This window comes from Bufo bufo, chromosome 7, assembly GCF_905171765.1.
Source record: "Bufo bufo chromosome 7, aBufBuf1.1, whole genome shotgun sequence".
Lineage (NCBI taxonomy): Eukaryota > Metazoa > Chordata > Amphibia > Anura > Bufonidae > Bufo > Bufo bufo.
This window is the reverse complement of record NC_053395.1, coordinates 164,822,850-164,844,327: the sequence shown is the minus strand read 5'-3', so window position 1 is coordinate 164,844,327 and position 21,478 is coordinate 164,822,850.

Sequence of the window (21,478 nt, the reverse complement as noted above, 5' to 3'; positions counted from 1 at the left end):
CCTTCCCAAGCTCGTAACCTGGTCTCCGGAGTGCGCAGAAGCGTTCCAGCAACTAAAGTTTGCCCTCAGCAAGGCACCTGTGTTGGCAGCACCAGACTATAACAAAACCTTTCTTGTGCACACAGATGCCTCCATGTATGGGCTGGAAGCCGTGCTGAGCCAGGTGGGGGAAGATGGGTTGGAGCACCCAGTGGCGTATCTCAGCAGGAAACTTTTACGCCACTGTGGAAAAAGAATGCTTAGCTCTGGTGTGGGCCTTAAAGAGGCTCCAACCCTATTTGTATGGTCGCCCCTTTACGTTGATGACGGACCACAATCCGCTTGTATGGTTGAACCGCGTCTCAGGGGACAATCCAAGACTATTACGCTGGAGCCTGGCCTTACAACCGTACAATTTTACTATGCAGTACAGGCCAGGCAAACAACATGGGAATGCGGATGGATTGTCCCGTCAACCGGACTTGGACACATAAAAACTTTCGTTCTTCGAACATCTCTGAGCCAACCCGACAGGGTCTAGGCGGATATGCCGACCCATGGACTTAGGGGGAGCCGTGTGAAGATATGCATATTGTGTGGCCTGTAATTGTACCATGTGATTTGTCTATTGGGTAATTTTCGTGGGTTTATTGTCTGGAGATAGTTAAGTTATACAGTGTCTGGACTAATTGTCTCCAGGCAAACAAAGGGAGAGACCAAACTGTAAAGCATGTACTATTGGTTGTTTCTTGCCTCCCCCTGGGAAGGCCCCCCCTTGCAGGGGGTACAGTATAAATACAAGTTCTGTTCAATAAAGAGAGAGTCTTTTTACAACCTTCATCACGTTTCGGCTGATGTTTGGGTACCTGTGATGTGTGTGGGAGTGATACCGCTGAGATTGCTGGCTGTTATAACTTGGGAATCTACCGAACAAGCAACCGAACGAAGGGCTATACTCACTGCGTGCTTTTCCGTTCGGGTAAACCAGACGCTGCTACTACTACGGGGTTCGTTACAGGCAGGTTCGGCCGAACTTGAAAAGTTCGGGTTCGGAACCCGAACTTGACCCCAAACCCCATTGAAGTCAATGGGGACACGAATTTTTGGCCACTAAAATGGCTCTAAAATAGTCCTGGGAAGGGCTAGAGGGCTGCAAAAGGCATCAAAATGTGCTTAAGAGCATGGCAATTGTTCTGCAAACAATGTGGATAGGGAAATGACTTAAAATAACAAAATACAGAAAAATAAAAAATAAAAATCTGGATCTAGGAGTAGGAGGTTGAGGAGGCGTTAGATGTGGCGGTGTAGGTTGATGTGGCGGTGTAGGTGGAAGTGGCGGTGAAGGATGAATAGGTAGCCAACACCGATTTGTGTTATTTTTTATTTTTAAATTGGAGTATACCCCAAAATATTGGGACATATAACAAAATAAAACAAAGAATAAGTGCACTTGATTACAAGAATGGATGGTTGAGGCTGGTATAAATGTCTATTCTGCACAAGGTATGGACAAGTCCTGTGGGATCCATGCCTGGTTCATTTTAACCACCTCAGCTCCCCTAGCTTAAACCCCCTTAATGACCAGACCACGTTTTACAATTCTACACTACACTACGGTTTATTGCTCGGTCATACAACTTACCACCCAATGAATTTTACCTCCTATTCTTCTCACTAATAGAGCTTTCATTTGGTGGTATTTCATTGCTGCTGACATTTTTACTTTTTTTGTTATTAATCGAAATTGACCGAAATTTTTGCAAAAAAAAAAGAAATTTTTCACTTTCTGTTGTAATTTTTTTTTTAAAAACTACATTTATATATACATTTCTCTAAATTTATTGTTCTACATGTCTTTGATAAAAAAAAAATGCGATAAGTGTATATTTATTGGTTTGTGCAAAAGTTATAGCGTTTACAAACTATGGTACAAAAATGTGAATTTCCGCATTTGAAGCAGCTCTGACTTTGAGCACCTGTCATGTTTCCTGAGGTTCTACAATCCCCAGACAGTAGAAACACCCCACAAATGACCCCATTTCGGAAAGTAGACACCCTAAGGTATTCGTTGATGGGCATAGTGAGTTCATGGAAGTTTTTATTTTTTGTCACAAGTTAGCGGAAAATGATATTTTTTTTTTCTTACAAAAAATGCCCTCCTAAAAGGTACTCATTGGAATTTGGGCCCCTTTGCGCACCTAGGCACACATGTGGTATCGCCGTACTCGGGAGAAGTAGGGCAATGTGTTTTGGGGTGTCTTTTTACATATACCCATGCTGGGTGAGAGAAATTTCTCTGTACAATGACAACTTTGCATAAAAAAAAATGGGAAAAGTTATCTTTTACAGAGTTATTTCTCACACCCAGCATGGGTATATGTAAAAATACACCCCAAAACACATTGCCCTACTTCTCCTGAGTACGGCGATACCACATGTGTGACACTTTTTTGCAGCCTAGGTGCGCAAAGGGGCCTAAATTCCAATGAGAATCTTTACGATTTCACAGGGCAATTTTTTAAGCATTTCGATTCCAAACTACTTCTCACGCTTTAGGTCCCCTAAAATGCCAGGGCAGTATAAATACCCCACAAGTGACCCCATTTTGGAAAGAAGACACCCCAAGGTATTCCGTGAGGGGCATAGCGAGTTCCTAGAATATTTTTTTTTTGGCACAAGTTAGCAGAAAATGATTAATTTTTATTTTATTTTTTCTCTTACAAAGTCTCATATTCCACTAACTTGTGACAAAAATAAAATTTTACATGAACTCGCCATGCCCCTCACGAATCACCTTGGGGTGTCTTCTTCCCAAAATGGGGTCACATGTGGGGTATTTATACTGCCCTGGCATTTTAGGGGCCCTAAAGTGTGAGAAGAAGTCTGGAATATAAAGGTCTAAAAAATTTTACGCATTTGGATTCCGTGAGGGGTATGGCGAGTTCATGTGAGATTTTATTTTTGTCACAAGTTAGTGGAATATGAGACTTTGTAAGAAAAAACAAAAAAAACAAAAACAAAAAAATAAATCAATTTCCGCTAACTTGTGCCAAAAAAAATTAAAATCTTCTATGAACTCGCCATGCCCCTCAAAAGTGATCTTTATAGCGCTGCAGCGATTTTACTGTGTTTTTGCAGTGATCAGAAAAAAAAATATTCTGTCACTGCGGTGGGGCGGACTGAACGCATGTGTGCGCACAAGATCAACACTGCGATTTTTGTAGAGCCTATAGATCATGTCCTATTCTTGTCCGCAATTGCGGACAAAAGGCATTTTCTATATAGTTCTGGCAATGTGAGGATCCGCAAAATGCGGAAAGCACATTGCCGGTGTCCGTGTTTTGCGGATCCGCAAAACACATACGAACGTCTGAATGGAGCCTTACAGGGGGGTGATCAATGACAGGGGGGTGATCAGGGAGTCTAATATGGGGTGATCAGGGGTTAATAAGGGGTTAATAAGTGACAGGGGGGGTGTAGTGTAGTGGTGTTTGGTGCTACTTACAGAGCTGCCTGTGTCCTCTGTTGGTCGATCCAAGCAAAAAGGACCACCAGAGGACCAGGTAGCAGGTATATTAGACGCCGTTAACAAAACAGCGTCTAATATACCTTTTTGGGGTTAAAAAAAAAAAATCGCATCTACAGCCTGCCAGCGAATGATCGCCGCTGGCAGGCTGTAGATCCACTCGTTTACCTCCCGATCCTGTGAACGCGCGCTCCTGTGTGCGCACGTTCACAGGAAATCAAGCGTCTCGCGAGCGGACGCGCCGATGCGTCCAGGAGGAATAACCCGGCCGCCCGCAGGACGCAATCCTGCGTTAGGCGGTCGGGAGGTGGTTAATAAACGTAAGCTTGTCCACATTGGCTGCGGCCTGTGATAATGCTCTCTGCCGTACTAAACACAAGTAGGGATGAGCGAACCCGAACTGTATAGTTCGGGTTCGTACCGAATTTTGGGGTGTCCGTGACACGGACCCGAACATTTTCGTAAAAGTTCGGGTTCGGTGTTCGGCGCTTTCTTGGCGCTTTTTGAAAGGCTGCAAAGCAGCCAATCAACAAGCGTCATACTACTTGGCCCAAGAGGCCATCACAGCCATGCCTACTATTGGCATGGCTGTGATTGGCCAGTGCACCATGTGACCCAGCCTCTATTTAAGCTGGAGTCACGTAGCGCCGCACGTCACTCTGCTATGATCAGTATAGGGAGAGGTTGCAGCTGCGACGTTAGGGCGAGATTAGGCAGATTAACTCCTCCAAAAGACTTCATTCTGTGATCGATCTGCAGCTGTGGATCATTGAAGTGCTATTATTGACTTGCTCACTTTTTTGAGGCTGCCCAGAGCGTTTTTAGATCACTTTTTTTCTTGGGGGATCGGCGGCCATTTTGTGACTTGTGGTGCGCCAGCACGAGCTATCACCAAGTGTATTTAACCATCGATAGTGTGGTTATTTTGTGCTATATCCTACATCAGCTGCAGGCTGAGCCTGTGTCACCGAAGTGCATTTAACCATCAACAGTCTGGTTATTTTTTGGCCATATACTACATCAGCTGCAGGCTGAGCCTGTGTCACCCAAGGGCATTTAACCATCAACAGTGTGGTTATTTTTTGGCCATATATTACATCAGGGGCAAGTTGAGCCTGTCACCCAGCGCCTAAAAAATAGACCTGACATTTCTATTCAACCAAATCTGCACAGTTTTAGCTGGTCAAGTTATTTGTAGTGACCGTCAAAGCAGACTTTTTGTTCTGGGTTGAAAAAGCATTCCCAAATTTGCCATTCTGAAAATAACTAGTTTGTGGTATTTCAGGCCTACTTGAAATCTATCCCAAAAAGAAAATCTTACATTGAAGTTATTGATAGTATCATTCAGAATAACCTAAGACACACGCTAGCGTGCTGATAGAAGTGTCATTCTGTGATTAAACCTATAACTGTCACACAGCGCAAAAAAAAACAGGTCTCACATCTCTATTCAACCAAATCTGCACAGTTTTAGCTGGTCAAGTTATTTGTAGTGACCGTAAAAGCAGACTTTTTGTTCTGGGTTGAAAAAGCATTCCCAAATTTGCCATTCTCAAAATTGTGGTGAACGGGAACAATGAGGAAAACATCTAATAAGGGACGCGGACGCGGACATGGTCGTGGTGGTGTTAGTGGACCCTCTGGTGCTGGGAGAGGACGTGGCCGTTCTGCCACAGCCACACGTCCTAGTGAACCAACTACCTCAGGTCCCAGTAGCCAGCAGAATTTACAGCGATATTTGGTGGGGCCCAATGCCGTTCTAAGGATGGTAAGGCCTGAGCAGGTACAGGCATTAGTCAATTGGGTGGCCGACAGTGGATCCAGCACGTTCACATTATCTCCCACCCAGTCTTCTGCAGAAAGCGCACAGATGGCGCATGAAAACCAAGCCCATCGGTCTGTCACATCACCCCCATGCATATCAGGGAAACTGTCTGAGCCTCAAGTTATGCAGCAGTCTCTTATGCTGTTTGAAGACTCTGCTGCCAGGGTTTCCCAAGGGCATCCACCTAGCCCTTCCCCAGGGGTGGAAGAGATAGAATGCACTAACGCACAACCACTTATTTTTCCTGATGATGAGGACATGGAAATACCACCTCAGCACGTCTCTGATGATGACGAAACACAGGTGCCAACTGCTGCGTCTTTCTGCAGTGTGTAGACTGAACAGGAGGTCAGGGATCAAGACTGGGTGGAAGACGATGCAGGGGATGATGAGGTCCTAGACCCCACATGGAATGAAGGTCGTGCCACTGACTTTCACAGTTCGGAGGAAGAGGCAGTGGTGAGACCGAGCCAACAGCGTAGCAAAAGAGGGAGCAGTGGGAAAAATCAGAACACCCGCCGCCAAGAGACTCCGCCTGCTACTGACCGCCGCCATCTGGGACCGAGCACCCCAAAGGCAGCTTCAAGGAGTTCCCTGGCATGGCACTTCTTCAAACAATGTGCTGACGACAAGACCCGAGTGGTTTGCACGCTGTGCCATCAGAGCCTGAAGCGAGGCATTAACGTTCTGAACCTTAGCACAACCTGCATGACCAGGCACCTGCATGCAAAGCATGAACTGCAGTGGAGTAAACACCTTAAAAACAAGGAAGTCACTCAGGCTCCCCCTGCTACATCTTCTGCTGCTGCCGCCTCGGCCTCTTCTGCTGCTGCTGCGCCGCCTCGGCCTCTTCCTCCGCCTCTGGAGGAACGTTGGCACCTGCCGCCCAGCAAACATGGGATGTACCACCAACACCACCACCTGCGTCACCAAGCATCTCAACCATGTCACACGGCAGCGTTCAGCTCTCCATCTCACAAACATTTGAGAGAAAGCGTAAATTCTCACCTAGCCACCCTCGATCCCTGGCCCTGAATGCCAGCATTTCTAAACTACTGGCCTATGAAATGCTGTCATTTAGGCTGGTGGACACACACAGCTTCAAACAGCTCATGTCACTTGCTGTCCCACAGTATGTTGTTCCCAGCCGCCACTACTTCTCTAAGAGAGCCGTGCCTTCCCTGCACAAACAAGTGTCCGATAAAATCAAGTGTGCACTGCGCAACGCCATCTGTGGCAAGGTCCACCTAACCACAGATACGTGGACCAGTAAGCACGGCCAGGGACGCTATATCTCCCTAACTGCACACTGGGTAAATGTAGTGGCGGCTGGGCCCCAGGCGGAGAGCTGTTTGGCGCACGTCCTTCCGCCGCCAAGGATCGCAGGGCAACATTCTTTGCCTCCTGTCTCCTCCTCCTCCTACTCAGCTTCCTCCTCCTCTTCTTCCACCTGCTCATCCAGTCAGCCACACACCTTCACCACCAACTTTAGCACAGCACGGGGTAAACGTCAGCAGGCCATTCTGAAACTCATATGTTTGAGGGACAGGCCCCACACCGCACAGGAGTTGTGGCGGGGTATAGAACAACAGACCGACGAGTGGTTGCTGCCGGTGAGCCTCAAGCCCGGCCTGGTGGTGTGCGATAATGGGCGAAATCTCGTTGCAGCTCTGGGACTAGCCGGTTTGACGCACATCCCTTGCCTGGCGTATGTGCTGAATTTGGTGGTGCAGAAGTTCATTCGCAACTACCCCGACATGTCAGAGCTGCTGCATAAAGTGCGGGCCGTCTGTTCGCGCTTCCGGCGTTCACATCCTGCCGCTGCTCGCCTGTCTGCGCTACAGCGTAACTTCGGCCTTCCCGCTCACCGCCTCATATGCGACGTGCCCACCAGGTGGAACTCCACCTTGCATATGCTGGACAGACTGTGCGAGCAGCAGCAGGCCATAGTGGAGTTTCAGCTGCAGCATGCACGGGTCAGTCGCACTGCGGATCAGACCCACTTCACCACCAATGACTGGGCCTCCATGCGAGACCTGTGTGCCCTGTTGCGCTGTTTCGAGTACTCCACCAACATGGCCAGTGGCGATGACGCCGTTATCAGCGTTACAATACCACTTCTATGTCTCCTTGAGAAAACACTTAGGGCGATGATGGAAGAGGAGGTGGCCCAGGAGGAAGAGGGGTCATTTTTAGCACTTTCAGGCCAGTCTCTTCAAAGTGACTCAGAGGGAGGTTTTTTGCAACACCAGAGGCCAGGTACAAATGTGGCCAGACAGGGCCCACTACTGGAGGATGAGGAGGACGAGGATGAGGAGGAGGTGGAGGAGGATGATGAGGATGAAGCATGTTCACAGCGGGGTGGCACCCAAAGCAGCTCGGGCCCATCACTGGTGCGTGGCTGGGGGGAAACACAGGACGATGACGATACGCCTCCCACAGAGGACAGCTTGTCCTTACCTCTGGGCAGCCTGGCACACATGAGCGACTACATGCTGCAGTGCCTACGCAACGACAGCAGAGTTGCCCACATTTTAACGTGTGCAGACTACTGGGTTGCCACCCTGCTGGATCCCCGGTACAAAGACAATGTGCCCACCTTACTTCCTACACTGGAGCGTGATAGGAAGATGCGCGAGTACAAGCGCACGTTGGTAGACGCGCTACTGAGAGCATTCCAAAATGTCACAGGGGAACCAGTGGAAGCCCAAGGCGAAGGCAGAGGAGGAGCAAGAGGTCGCCAACGCAGCTGTGTCACGGCCAGCTCCTATGAGGGCAGGGTTAGCATGGCAGAGATGTGGAAAAGTTTTGTCACCACGCCACAGCTAACTGCACCACCTCCTGATACGGAACGTGTTAGCAGGAGGCAACATTTCACTAACATGGTGGAACAGTACCTGTGCACACCCCTCCACGTACTGACTGATGGTTCGGCCCCATTCAACTTCTGGGTCTCCAAATTGTCCACGTGGCCAGAGCTAGCCTTTTATGCCTCGGAGGTGCTGGCCTGCCCGGCGGCCAGCGTTTTGTCTGAACGTGTATTCAGCACGGCAGGGGGCGTCATTACAGACAAACGCAGCCGCCTGTCTACAGCCAATGTGGACAAGCTGACGTTCATAAAAATGAACCAGGCATGGATCCCACAGGACCTGTCCATCCCTTGTGCAGATTAGATATTAACTACCTCCCCTTAACAATATATTATTCTACTCCAGGGCACTTCCTCATTCAATACTATTTTTAATTTCATTTTACCATTATATTGTGGGGCAACCCAAAGTTGAATGAACCTCTCCTCTGTCTGGGTGCCGGGGCCTAAATGTGTGACAGTGGCCTGTTCCAGTGGTGGGTGACGTGAAGCCTGATTCTCTGCTATGACATGAATACAGATTCTGCGCTGACATAAGGCCAGATTCTCTGTTACGGGACCTCTCTACTCTGCCTGGGTGCCTGGGCCTAAATGTGTGACAGTGGCCTGTTCCAGTGGTGGCTGACGTGAAGCCTGATTCTCTGCTATGACATGAAGACAGATTCTGCGCTGACATAAGGCCAGATTCTCTGTTACGGGACCGCTCTCCTCTGTCTGGGTGCCGGGGCCTAAATGTGTGACAGTGGCCTGTTCCAGTGGTGGGTGACGTGAAGCCTGATTCTCTGCTATGACATTAAGACAGATTCTGTGCTGACATAAGGCCAGATTCTCTGTTACGGGACCTCTCTCCTCTGCCTGGATGTCTGGGCCTAAATGTGTGACAGTGGCCTGTTCCAGTGGTGGGTGACGTGATGCCTGATTCTCTGCTATGACATGAAGACAGATTCTGCGCTGACATAAGGCCAGATTCTTTGCTATGGCATGAAGAGACTGATTCTCTGCTGACGTGAAGCCAGATTCTCTGCTATGGGACCTCTGTCCAATTGATATTGGTTCATTTTTATTTTTTTAATTTTAATTTTAATTCATTTCCCTATCCACATTTGTTTGCAGGGGATTTACCTACATGTTGCTGCCTTTTGCAGCCCTCTAGCTCTTTCCTGGGCTGTTTTACAGCCTTTTTAGTGCCCAAAAGTTCGGGTCCCCATTGACTTCAATGGGGTTCGGGTTCGGGACGAAGTTCAGGTCGGGTTCGGATCCCGAACCCGAACATTTCCGGGAAGTTCGGCCGAACTTCTCGAACCCGAACATCCAGGTGTTCGCTCAACTCTAAACACAAGTTCACACTAAACACTGGCTTCTCAGGTGCTGGCGGTGCCCCAGCTGCGTTGGCGACCTCTTCCTCCTCCTCTGCCTTCGCCTTGTGCTTTCACTGTGCCCCCCGCTGTCAGGTGGGAATGCCATCAGCAGCGTGCGCTTGTAGTCGCGCATCTTCCGATCAGTAACAGATGTTTTCACTAAATTTAGTTCCTTGCAGAGCAGGGGTTCATTCACGGCAAAAGGGGATTCATGTCAACCAGCAATAGAACAGAGGATTTTGAGAGATTTAGGCCCCTGTCACCCAGGCACAGCAGGGGTTCATTCACGGCAAAAGGGGGTTCATGTCACCCAGCAATAGAACAGAGGATTTTGAGAGATTTAGGCCCCTGTCACCCAGGCACAGCAGGGGTTTGTATACGCCAAAAATGGTAAAATGTCACCCGACAATTGAAAATAAATAATATTTTCAATTTAGGGCACTAAAATTGTCACTTTTTTGCAATAAAATGGCTCTAAAATTGTCCTTGAAAGGGCTAGAGGGATGTAAAAGGCAGTAAAATGTGCTTAAGAGCATGGCAACTGCTCTGCATACAAATGTGGATAGGGAAATAACTTAAAATGAAATAAAATAACTAAAAATTACAAATGATTAACCTGCAACTCAGAGAAGGAGGTGGATATGGAGTCGGAGGTTGAGGAGGCGGTGAATGTGGTGTTGTAGGTGGAGGCAGCAATGGAGGAGGAGGAGGAGGTAGCCAACAATGTTTTTTTTTTTTTTTATTGGGGTAGGTAGCCCCCAAAATATTGGGACAAATAAAAAAAAAAAAAAAATAAATAATCATTGCACTTGACTTGAGTACAAGAATGTATGTTTGATGGTGGTATAAATGTCTATTCTGCACAAAGGTACAGACAAGTCTTGTGGGATCCAAACCTGGTTCGTTTTTAATGAACGTGAGCTTGTCCACGTTGGCTGTGGACAGGCGGCTGCGTCTGTCTGTAATGACGCCTCCTGCCGTGCTAAATACACGTTCAGAGAGTACACTGGCTGCAGGGCAGGCCAGCACCTCCAAGGCATACAGGGCAAGCTCTGGCCGTGTGGACAATTTGGAGACCCAGAAGTTGAATGGGGCAGAACCATCAGTCAGTACGTGTAGGCGTGTGCACAGGTACCGTTCCACCATGTTGTTCAAATGCTGCCTCCTGCTAACACGCTCCATATCAGCAGTTGGGGCCAGTTGTTGCGCCTTGTGCTTCCACTTGTCCCCCAGCGTCAGTCGAGAATCCTCTCAGGAGCGCGTTTACCAGCGTGCGCCTGTAGTTGCGCATCTTCCGATCACTTTCCAGTGAGGGAATTAAGGACGACACATTGTCTTTGTAACGGGGATCCAGCAGGGTGGCCACCCAGTACTCCGCACACGTTAAAATGTGGGCAACTCTGCAGTCGTTGCGCAGGCACTGCAGCATGTAGTCGCTCATGTGTGCCAGGCTGCCCAGAGGTAAGGACAAGCTGTCCTCTATGGGAGGCGTATCGTCTGCGTCCTCCGTATCCCCCCAGCCACGCACCAGTGATGGGCCCGAGCTGCGTTGGATACCACCCCGCTGTGAACATGCTTCATCCCCATCCTCCTCCTCATCCTCCTCCTCCAGTAGTGGGCCCTGGCTGGCCAAGTTTGTACCTGGCCTCTGCTGTTGCAAAAATCCTCTCTTTCTGAGCCACTTCTAAAAGACTGGCCTAAAAGTGTTAGAGATGACCCCTCTTCCTCCTCCTCGTCCTGGGCCACATCCTCTTCCATCATCGCCCTAAGTGTTTTCTCAATGAGACATAGAAGTGGTATTGTAACGCTGATAACGGCGTCATCGCCACTGGCCATGTTGGTGGAGTACTCGAAACAGCACAACAGGGCACACAGGTCTTGCATGGAGGCCCAGTCATTGGTGGTGAAGTGGTGCTGTTCCGCAGTGCGACTCACCCGTGCGTGCTGCAGCTGAAACTCCACTATGGCCTGCTGCTGCTCACACAGCATGTGCAAGGTGGAGTTCCACCTGGTGGTCACGTCGCATATGAGGCGGGGAGCGTGAAGGCCGAAGTTACGCTGTAGAGTAGACAGCTGAGCGGAGGCAGCAGGATGAGAATGCCAGAAGCACGCACAGACGGCCCGCACTTTATGCAGCAGGTCAGACATGTCGGGGTAGTTGTGAATGAATTTCTGCACCACCAAATTCAGCACATGCGCCAGGCAAGGGATGTGCGTCAAACCGGCTAGTCCCAGAGCTGCAATGAGATTTCGCCCATTATCGCACACCACCAGGCCGGACATTAGGCACACTGGCAGCAACCACTCGTCGGTCTGTTGTTCTAGACCCCGCCACAACTCCTGCGCATTGTGGGGCCTGTCTCCCAAACACATCAGTTTCAGAATGGCCTGCTGACATTTACCCCTGGCTGTGCTGAAGTTGGTGGTGAAGGTCTGTCACTAACCGGATGAGGAGGTGGAAGAAGAGGAGGCAACAGGAGGCAAAGAATGATGCCCTGAGATCCTTGGTGGCAGAAGGATGTCCGCCAAACAGTTCTCCGCCTGGGGCCCAGCCGCCACTACATTTACCCAGTGTGCAGTTAGGGAGATATAGCGTCCCTGGCCGTGCTTACTGGACCACGTATCTGTGGTTAGGTGGACCTTGCCACAGATGGCGTTGCGCAGTGCACACTTGATTTTATCCGATACTTGGTTGTGCAGGGAGGGCACGGCTCTCCTGGAGAAGTAGTGGCGGCTGGGAACGACGTACTGTGGGACAGCAAGCGACATTAGCTGTTTGAAGCTGTCTGTCTCCACCACCCTGAATGACAGCATTTCAAAGACCAGTAGTTTAGAAATGCTGGCATTCAGGGCCAGGCATCGAGGGTGGCTAGGTGGGAATTTACGCTTTCTCTCAAAGGTTTGTGAGATTGAGAGCTGAACGCTTCCGTGTGACATGGTGGAGATGCTTGGTGACGGAGGTGGTGTTGTTGGTGGCACATCCTCTGTTTGCTGGGCAGCAGGTGCCAACGTTCCTCCAGAGGAAGAGGCAGCAGCAGAAGAGGGAGCAGGAGGGGCCTGAGCCTTTTCTTGGTTTTGAAGGTGCTTGCTCGACTGCAGCCCATGTCTCACATGTAGATGCCTGGTCATGCAGGTTGTGCTAAGGTTCAGAACGTTAATGCCTCGCTTCAGGCTCTGATGGCACAGCGTGCAAACCACTCGGGTCTTGTCGTCAGCACATTTTGTGAAGAAGTGCCATGCCAGGGCATGGCACTTGATGCTGCCTTTGGTGTGCTCGGTCCCTGGTGGCGGTGGCCAGTAGCAGGCGAACTGTTTCGGCGACGGCTGCTCTGCTTTTGCACCCTGCTCCCGCTACGCCGTTGGCTCGGTCTCACCACTACCTCTTCCTCCGAACTCTGAAAGCCAGTGGCACGACCTTCATTCCATGTGGGGTCTAGGACCTCATCGCCCCCTGCATAGTCTTCCACCCAGTCTTCCTCCCTGACCTCCTTTTCGGTCTGCACACTGCAGAAAGACGACGCAGTTGGCACCTGTGTTTCATCATCATCAGAGACGTGCTGAGGTGGTATTCCCATGTCCTCATCAGGAAACATAAGTGGTTGTGCGTCAGTGCATTCTAAGTCTTCCACCTCTGGGGAAGGGCTAGGTGGATGCCCTTGGGAAACCCTGCCAGCAGAGTCTTCAAACAGCATAAGAGACTGTGACAGACTGATGGGCATGGGTTTCAGGCGCCACCTGTGCTCTTTCTGCAGAAGACTATGTGGGAGATAATGTGAACATGCTGGATCCACTGTCAGCCACCCAATTGACTAGCGCCTGTACTTGCTCAGGCCTTACCATCCTTAGAACGGCATAAGGCCCGACCAAATATCGCTGTAGATGCTGGCGGCTACTGGGACCTGAGGTAGAAGGTTCAGTAGGACGTGTAGCTGTGTCAGAACGGCCACGTCCTCTCCCTGCACCAGAGGCTCCACCAACACCACCACCGCGACCATGACCGCGTCCCTAATTAGATGTTTGCCTCATAGTTAGCGTTCACAAAGCAAAGTAAAAATTGTTTAAGTATGTTAAAAATAATTAACCGCCAATATAAACCCTGATGTAGGGTATTGCACTCAATTATTATTTTTTAAACTCCATATGACAGCGGTATTTGTGGCCTAAATGTGACAGTCACCGATGCACATGTAATCAAAGATGACCAGTATATGAACAAAAGTTTTTTTTTAACCGCAGTAACCTAATGGCCGTATTTGTGGCCTAAATGTGACTGTAATCAATGCATGTTTAATCAAAAATGACCAGTATATGAACAAACTGTTTTTTTAAGCACAGTCAGCAAAAAAGCTGTATTTCTGGACTAGCAGACATGCAGATAGATAGTGCTGGTGCACCATCGTTGCATAAAATGGCTGCCGATTAGGTATTCATAGTGACAAACTGAAGTAAAAAAAGTACGTTTTCAGCAGAAGTTGGCTCAGTGCAGGCTTAAAAAAATTGTGCACTGCACCCACAAAACACATCGGATTTAGATCGCTGAGTGAAAAGGCAGTTCTTCTTAATATTTCTCCCTGATCTCTATCTCTGACAGCAGCTGCAGCCTCTCCCTACACTAATCAGAGCAGAGTGACGGGCGGCGCTACGTGACTCCAGCTTAAATAGAGGCTGGATCACATGCTGCAGTTGGCCAATCACAGCCATGCCAATAGTAGGCATGGCTGTGATGGCTTCTAAGGGCACACAGTTAAACACTTGTTGATTGGCTGCTGTGCAGCCTTTCAAATAGCGCCAAGAAAGCGCCGAACACCGAACCCGAACTTTTACGTAAATGTTCGGGTCCGGGTCAGGAAAAAGCTAAAGTTCGGAACGAACCCGAACTTTACAGTTCGGGTTCGCTCAACTCTACTTGAGAACACTCGGGCACATTTCTAAAGTATTGTCTGTTTACAGATCACTAACCCTTAATGGCCAAGTGATTTTATTTTTTATTTTTTCATCACTGCATTCTAGGAGCCATAACCTTTTTTATTTTTCCATCGATTAAGCCATATGAGGGCTTCTTTTTTTTCAGGACAAGTTGTTTTTAATGGTGTCTTTTTGGGGGGCGTACACATGACTTACCGATTAACATTTATTAACTCATTCTGGAAGGGGGATGGGGAAAAAAACTGCAATAATGCCTCTGAGTTTTTGTGTTATACATTTTGCTGCTTTTCATTGTTGTCATTTTAGGTATATAACAATTTTTGATCACTTTTTATTCCATATTTTATAACGTTTATCATACAGGATAAATTACTTGTGGACACGGCAATAGCAAATACTGTATGTGGAGGAGATTTTATTTTTTGTATTTCATTTTTTAAACTTTTTAAATATTAAATGAGCCCACAAATGAAATATAATAGGCAATCTGTTGATTGCTTCTAAAACACATTGCGCTAGTCATGGTGTACAATGTATTTTACTGTCATTGCAATACTGACACTCTGAAATGAGGCCTGGGGCCTTCACTAGGCCCTCGCCTGCTTCCACAGACATCTGTAGCCCACAATCTCATTTGTGGGTTGTCAATGGGAGACAGAGAGAATCCGCTACCTCTGTAAGGCCTCCTGCACACGACCGTTGTGTGCACCCGTGGCCGTTGTGCCGTTTTCCGTTTTTTTTCGCGGACCCATTGACTTTCAATGGGTCCGTGGAAAAAACGGAAAATGCACCGTTTTGCAGCCGCATCCGTGATCCGTGTTTCCTGGCCGTGAAAAAAATATGACCTGTCCTATTTTTTTCACGGCCAACGGTTCACGGACCCATTCAAGTCAATGGGTCTGTGAAAGAACACGGATGCACACAAGATTGGCATCCGTGTCCGTGATCCGTGGCCGTAGGTTAGTTTTTATACAGACGGATCCGAAGATCCGTCTGCATAAAGCTTTTTCAAAGCTGAGTTTTCACTTCGTGAAAACTCAGAACCGACAGTATATTCTAACACAGAGGCGTTCCCATGGTGATGGGGACGCTTCTAGTTAGAATACACTACAAACTGTGTACAAGACTGCCCCCTGCTGCCTGGCAGCACCCGATCTCTTACAGGGGGCCGTGATCAGCACAATTAACCCCTTCAGGTGCGGCACCTGAAAGGGTTAATTGTACTATCATATCCCCCTGTAAGAGATCAGGGCTGCCAGGCAGCAGGGGGCAGACCCCCCCCCCCTCCCCAGTTTGAATATCATTGATGGCCAGTGCGGCCTCCCCCCCCCCCTCTATTGTAATAATTCGTTGGTGGCACAGTGTGCGCCCCCCATCGGCCCCCCCTCCCTCTATAGCATTAACAACATTGGTGGCCAGTGTGCGGCCTCCCATCTCCCCCCCCCCATCATTGGTGGCAGCGGAGTTCCGATCGGAGTCCCAGTTTAATCGCTGGGGCTCCGATCGGTAACCATGGCAACCAGGACGCTACTACAGTCCTGGTTGCCATGGTTACTTAGCAATAGTACAATAGTAGAAGATTCATACTTACCTGCTGCTGCGATGTTCGTGTCCGGCCGGGAGCTCCACCTACTGGTAAGTGACAGCCTCAGGTCTGTGCGGCGCATTGCTAAATGAACTGTCACTTACCAGTAGGAGGAGCTCCCGGCCGGACACGAACATCACAGCTCCCAGGTAAGTATGAATCTTTTACTATTGTACTATTGCTAGTAACCCGCTGCCACCAATGATCGGGGGGGAGATGGGAGGCCGCACACTGTGCCACCAACGATTTATTACAATAGAGGGAGGAAGGGGGGGGGGGGGCGCACACTGTGCCACCAACGAATTATTACAATAGAGGGAGGAAGGGGGGGAGGGGGCGCACACTGTGCCACCAACGACTTATTACAATAGAGGGAGGAAGGGGGGGGGGCCACACTGGCCACCAATGATATTCAAACTGGGGAGGGGGGGGGGGGTCTGCCCCCTGCTGCCTGGCAGCCCTGATCTCTTACAGGGGGATATGATAGTACAATTAACCCCTTCAGGTGCGGCACTTGAGGGGTTAATTGTGCTGATCACGGCCCCCTGTTAGAGATCGGATGCTGCTAGGCAGCAGGGGGCAGTCATGTACACAGTTTGTAGTATATTCTAACTAGAAGCGTCCCCATCACCATGAGGTTTCACGATCTAACTCATATCCGACAGTATATTCTAACATAGAGGCGTTCCCATGGTGATGGGGACGCTTCAAGTTAAAATATACCATCGGATTGGAGAAAACTCCCATCCTATGGTATATTAACTCCTGACTTTACATTGAAAGTCAATGGGGACGGATCCGTTTGAAATGGCACCATATTGTGTCAACGTCAAACGGATCCGTCCCCTTTGACTTGCATTGTAATTCAGGACGGATCCGTCCCCTTTGACTTGCATTGTAATTCAGGACGGATCCGTTTGGCTCCGCACGGCCAGGCGGACACCAAAACGACTTTTTTTTCATGTCCGTGGATCCTCCAAAAATCAAGGAAGACCCACGGACGAAAAAACGGTCACGGATAACGGAAAAACGGGACCCGTTTTTGCGGACCGCAAAAAAATACGTTCGTGTGCAGGAGGCCTAACTGAAAGGATTTGGACCTTTCTGGACCTCTACCACCACCTTGTTTGATCTTGCTGACGTCAGGAGAGATATTTCTCAGCCGGCAACAACATGACACACACCCAGGTATCACTGAGAAATACTCTAACTTTATTATGCTATAGTTTGGCCTTATATAGGCAGTAGAAAAGTTTGCATAACAACAGCGTTAAACCAATTTTAAAGATACACATTGTTGCTCATACACATACTACCAGAACATCCTTATATGGTATGTGTACGTGCAGTAAGCAAAAATAATAGGTTTTAATCAGTCACATATAAGAATGTATGCAGTTGGGCCGAATGACCCTGAATAAGGGAAGGACATTTGTACTAGTTCTGGGGGATTCCCAGAATCTGTCCTGGGACAGATAAGCGAAACTTAACTCACAGCGGGGGAACTTGAAAAAGTGCGTGGGTAAGATGTTATCACAATTCTTTACATATTTAGAGCAGACAAGATGGAGTCACATTTCTCTTCAGTAACCCCTTACATGCCGCGGGCCCTATTGCCAACGGCATGTAAGGGGTTAAATTGCCCAGATTGTAGCTTCTTCCAGTTCGGGCCGTTAGAGCAGATGACAGTGCTCAGACTGGGCTGCCGAAGAAAAGGGGCAGCACAGTTCAAGGTCTCTTAGTGACCTCTGTAAAGCATACTGGTGGTCACTAAGGGGTTAATATATCTTGTCTCTATGGCATGTGTGTACTCCAGTGCACTTTCTCTTTGTTCTATTTTTTATATTTCCAAATGTTTTGAAGTCTACCCAAATTTGAATTTTTTTTTTTTAAATCAAATGAAAAACTAAAACTAAAACCCAGTGTTTGCTACCCCCTCCTCCTCCACGGCCGCTTCCACTTACACCGCCTCCTCAACCTCCTACTCCATATGGACCTCCTCCTCCTAGATCAAGATTATTTTTTATTTTTACATATTTTTTGTTATTTTAAGTAATTTCCCTATCCTCATTTGTTTGCAGAGCACTTGCCATGCTCTTAACCACATTTTGCTGCCATTTGCAGCCCTCTAGCCCTTTCCGTTACATTTTTTAGAGCAATTTTAGTGCTCCAAAGTTCGGGTCCCCATTGACTTCAATGGGGTTTGGGTCCCGAACTCAAACTTTTCTGTGAAGTTCGGCCGAACCCGAACATCCAGGTGTCCGCTCAACTCTAGTTATAAGTACAAAGCACAGAAAAAGCGCAGCGTGCAACACCAAATTGCATACTGATTCCTGCCACTCATTCAACACTATTAATTAAGTCTTTTCCGATTGGTGGATTTATCGTGCCAAAAGGAACTGCTCTACGGATGATGGTTTCAAACAGGAGTCTGTTCACATTAGCAACTGAGCAAACGCGGTTAACCCTTATGGATGGTAAATAGAGCACAGAACATAGTGAAGCAAAAAAAATAAAAAAATAAACTGAATGTATTTGTTATATTCCAATAAATCAGTTACTGTACACCAAGCATGTCAAACTCAAAGGCTAACATGGGCCAAAAAAACAAAATTTAAGTTTATGTGGGCCGCATAAAAAAAAAAAAAATCAAAAAAAAAATCGTACATTTTCATAGAACAACATTGTTGTTTCATGACTGCTGACCCCCAACATCCCGTTGCCCAATAACACAAGTGAGACCTATATATATATATATATACAAATATTAAACTTCACTATAAGACGCACCTAGGTTTTTGAGGAGGAAAATAAGAAAAAAATATTTTTAACCAAAAGTTGTGCTTTTGGTGGGCTTTGAATTAATGGTGGTCTGTGCATGACACTATTATGGGGGATCTGTGGATGACGCACTGTCATGTGGGGGATCTGTGGATGGCACTGTTATGGGGGACCTGTGGATGGCACTGTTATGGGGGATCTGTGGATGGCACTGTTATGGGGGATCTGTGGATGGCACTGTTATGGGGGATCTGTGGATGGCACTGTTATGGGGGATCTGTGGATGGCACTGTTATGGGGGATCTGTGGATGGCACTGTTATGGGGGATCTGTGGATGGCGCTGTTATGGGGGATCTGTGGATGGTGCTGTTATGGGGGATCTGTGGATGGCACTGTTATGGGGATCTGTGGATGGCACTGTTATGGGGGATCTGTGGATGGCACTGTTATGGGGGATCTGTGGATGGTACTGCTATGGGGTGGGATATCTGTGGATGGCATTGTTATGGGGTGGGGGGATCTGTGGATGGCATTGTTATGGGGTGGGGGATCTGTGGATGGTGCTGTTATGGGGGATCTGTGGATGGCGCTGTTATGGGGGATCTGTGGATGGTGCTGCTATGGGGGATTTGTGGATGGCACTGTTATGGGGATCTGTGGATGGCACTGTTATGGGGGATCTGTGGATGGCACTGTTATGGGGGATCTGTGGATGGCACTGTTATGGGGGATCTGTGGATGGCACTGTTATGGGGGATCTGTGGATGGCACTGTTATGGGGATCTGTGGATGGTACTGCTATGGGGTGGGATATCTGTGGATGGCATTGTTATGAGGTGGGGGAGATCTGTGGATGGAACTGTTATGGGGGGGATCTGTGGATGACACTGCTATATGTCATCCACAGATCCCCCTCATAACAGTGTCCCCCAATACACCGGGCCCCGCCGCTCACCGAAGTATTTATAAACGTGAATCCTTATCCTGTTATTAAGTTGAACTAACGCTGCGCTCTCCCATGTTCCCATGTTCCCCTGTATCCCCACAGCACTTACGAACACGCTTCCATAGCAGGCAGAGCGGACGGCACCAGTAACGTCACTCACTGACGTCGCGCGTCTGCTCCGCCTGCTTCATTCATAAAGTGGGCGGAGCAGGCGCTCGACGTCAGTGAGTGACGTTACTGCTGCCGTCCGCTCTGCCTGCTATTGAAGCTTAAGTAAGTGCTGTGGGGATACAGGGGAACATGGGAACATGGGAGAGGGCAGCGTTAGTTCAACTTAATAACAGGATAAGGATTCACGTTTATAAATACTTTGGTGAGCGGCGGGGCCCGGTGTAAGAGTACAGTGACTGCACCGGGCCCCGCCCCTAGTTACGGACTCCAGCCCCTCCTCTCTCCCGGCTCATACATAGCAGTCTGCGATGCTGCATCTTTGCTGGGCCGCAAAGATATTCATGTTTGACACCCATGCTGTACACAATGGTAAAACTACTAAACTGGTGTATTTCTCGACCCCATATAGCTGTGAATTTAAAGCTATCAGTGGTATTATAAAGAAATACTTACCAGTGTTAAACATTAATACTGGCTTCTCAGAAGTCATCAAAGGTGGCATTCAATGTATTAAAAAAAAAAAAGCTAAATCTTTAGCACAGACTCTCCCTAACGCTACTTTCACACTGGCGTTTCTGGGTCGGCTTGTGAGATCAGTTTCATGGCTCTCACAATCAGCCCAAAACAGATCAGTTCAGCCCCAATGCATTCTGGATAAGGATCCGTTCAGAATGCATCAATTTCGCTGCGTTTAATCTCCGTTGCGTTTTTTAGACTGTCACTAAAACACAGCTTGCAGCGTTTTGGTAACCGTCTGACAATGCGGAGCCAAACGGATCTGTCCTGACTTACAATGCAAGTCAATGAGGAAGGATCAGTTTTTCACCGACACAATATGGTGCAATTAAAAACGGATCCGTCCCCATTGACTTTCAATGTAAGTCAAGAAGGATCCGTTTTGACCTAGATTTTTTTTTGAATGAATAATGCAAACGGATCCGTTATGAATGGATACAAGCGTTTGCATTATTGGTGCGGATCCGTCTGTGCAGATACAAGACGGATCCGCACCAAACGAGAGTGTGAAAGTAGCCTAAGGCCTCTTTCACACGGGCGTTGCGGGAAAATGTGCGGGTGCGTTGCGGGAACACCCGCGATTTTTCCACGCGAGTGCAAAACATTGTAATGCGTTTTTCACTTGCGTGAGAAAAATCGCACATGTTTGGTACCCAAACCCGAACTTCTTCACAGAAGTTCGGGCTTGGGATCGGTGTTCTGTAGATTGTATTATTTTCCCTTATAACATGGTTATAAGGGAAAATAATAGCATTCTGAATACAGAATGCATAGTAAAACAGCACTGGAGGGGTTAAAAAAAATAATAATAATCATTTAACTCACCTTAATCCACTTGATCGCGTAGCCCGACATCTGCTTCTGTCCCCTTTACTGACTAGGACCTGTGGTGAGCATTAATTATAGTTCAAGGACCTGTGATGACGTCACTCCGGTCATCACATGGTACGTCACATGATCTTTTACCATGGTGAATCACCATTGTAAAAGATCAT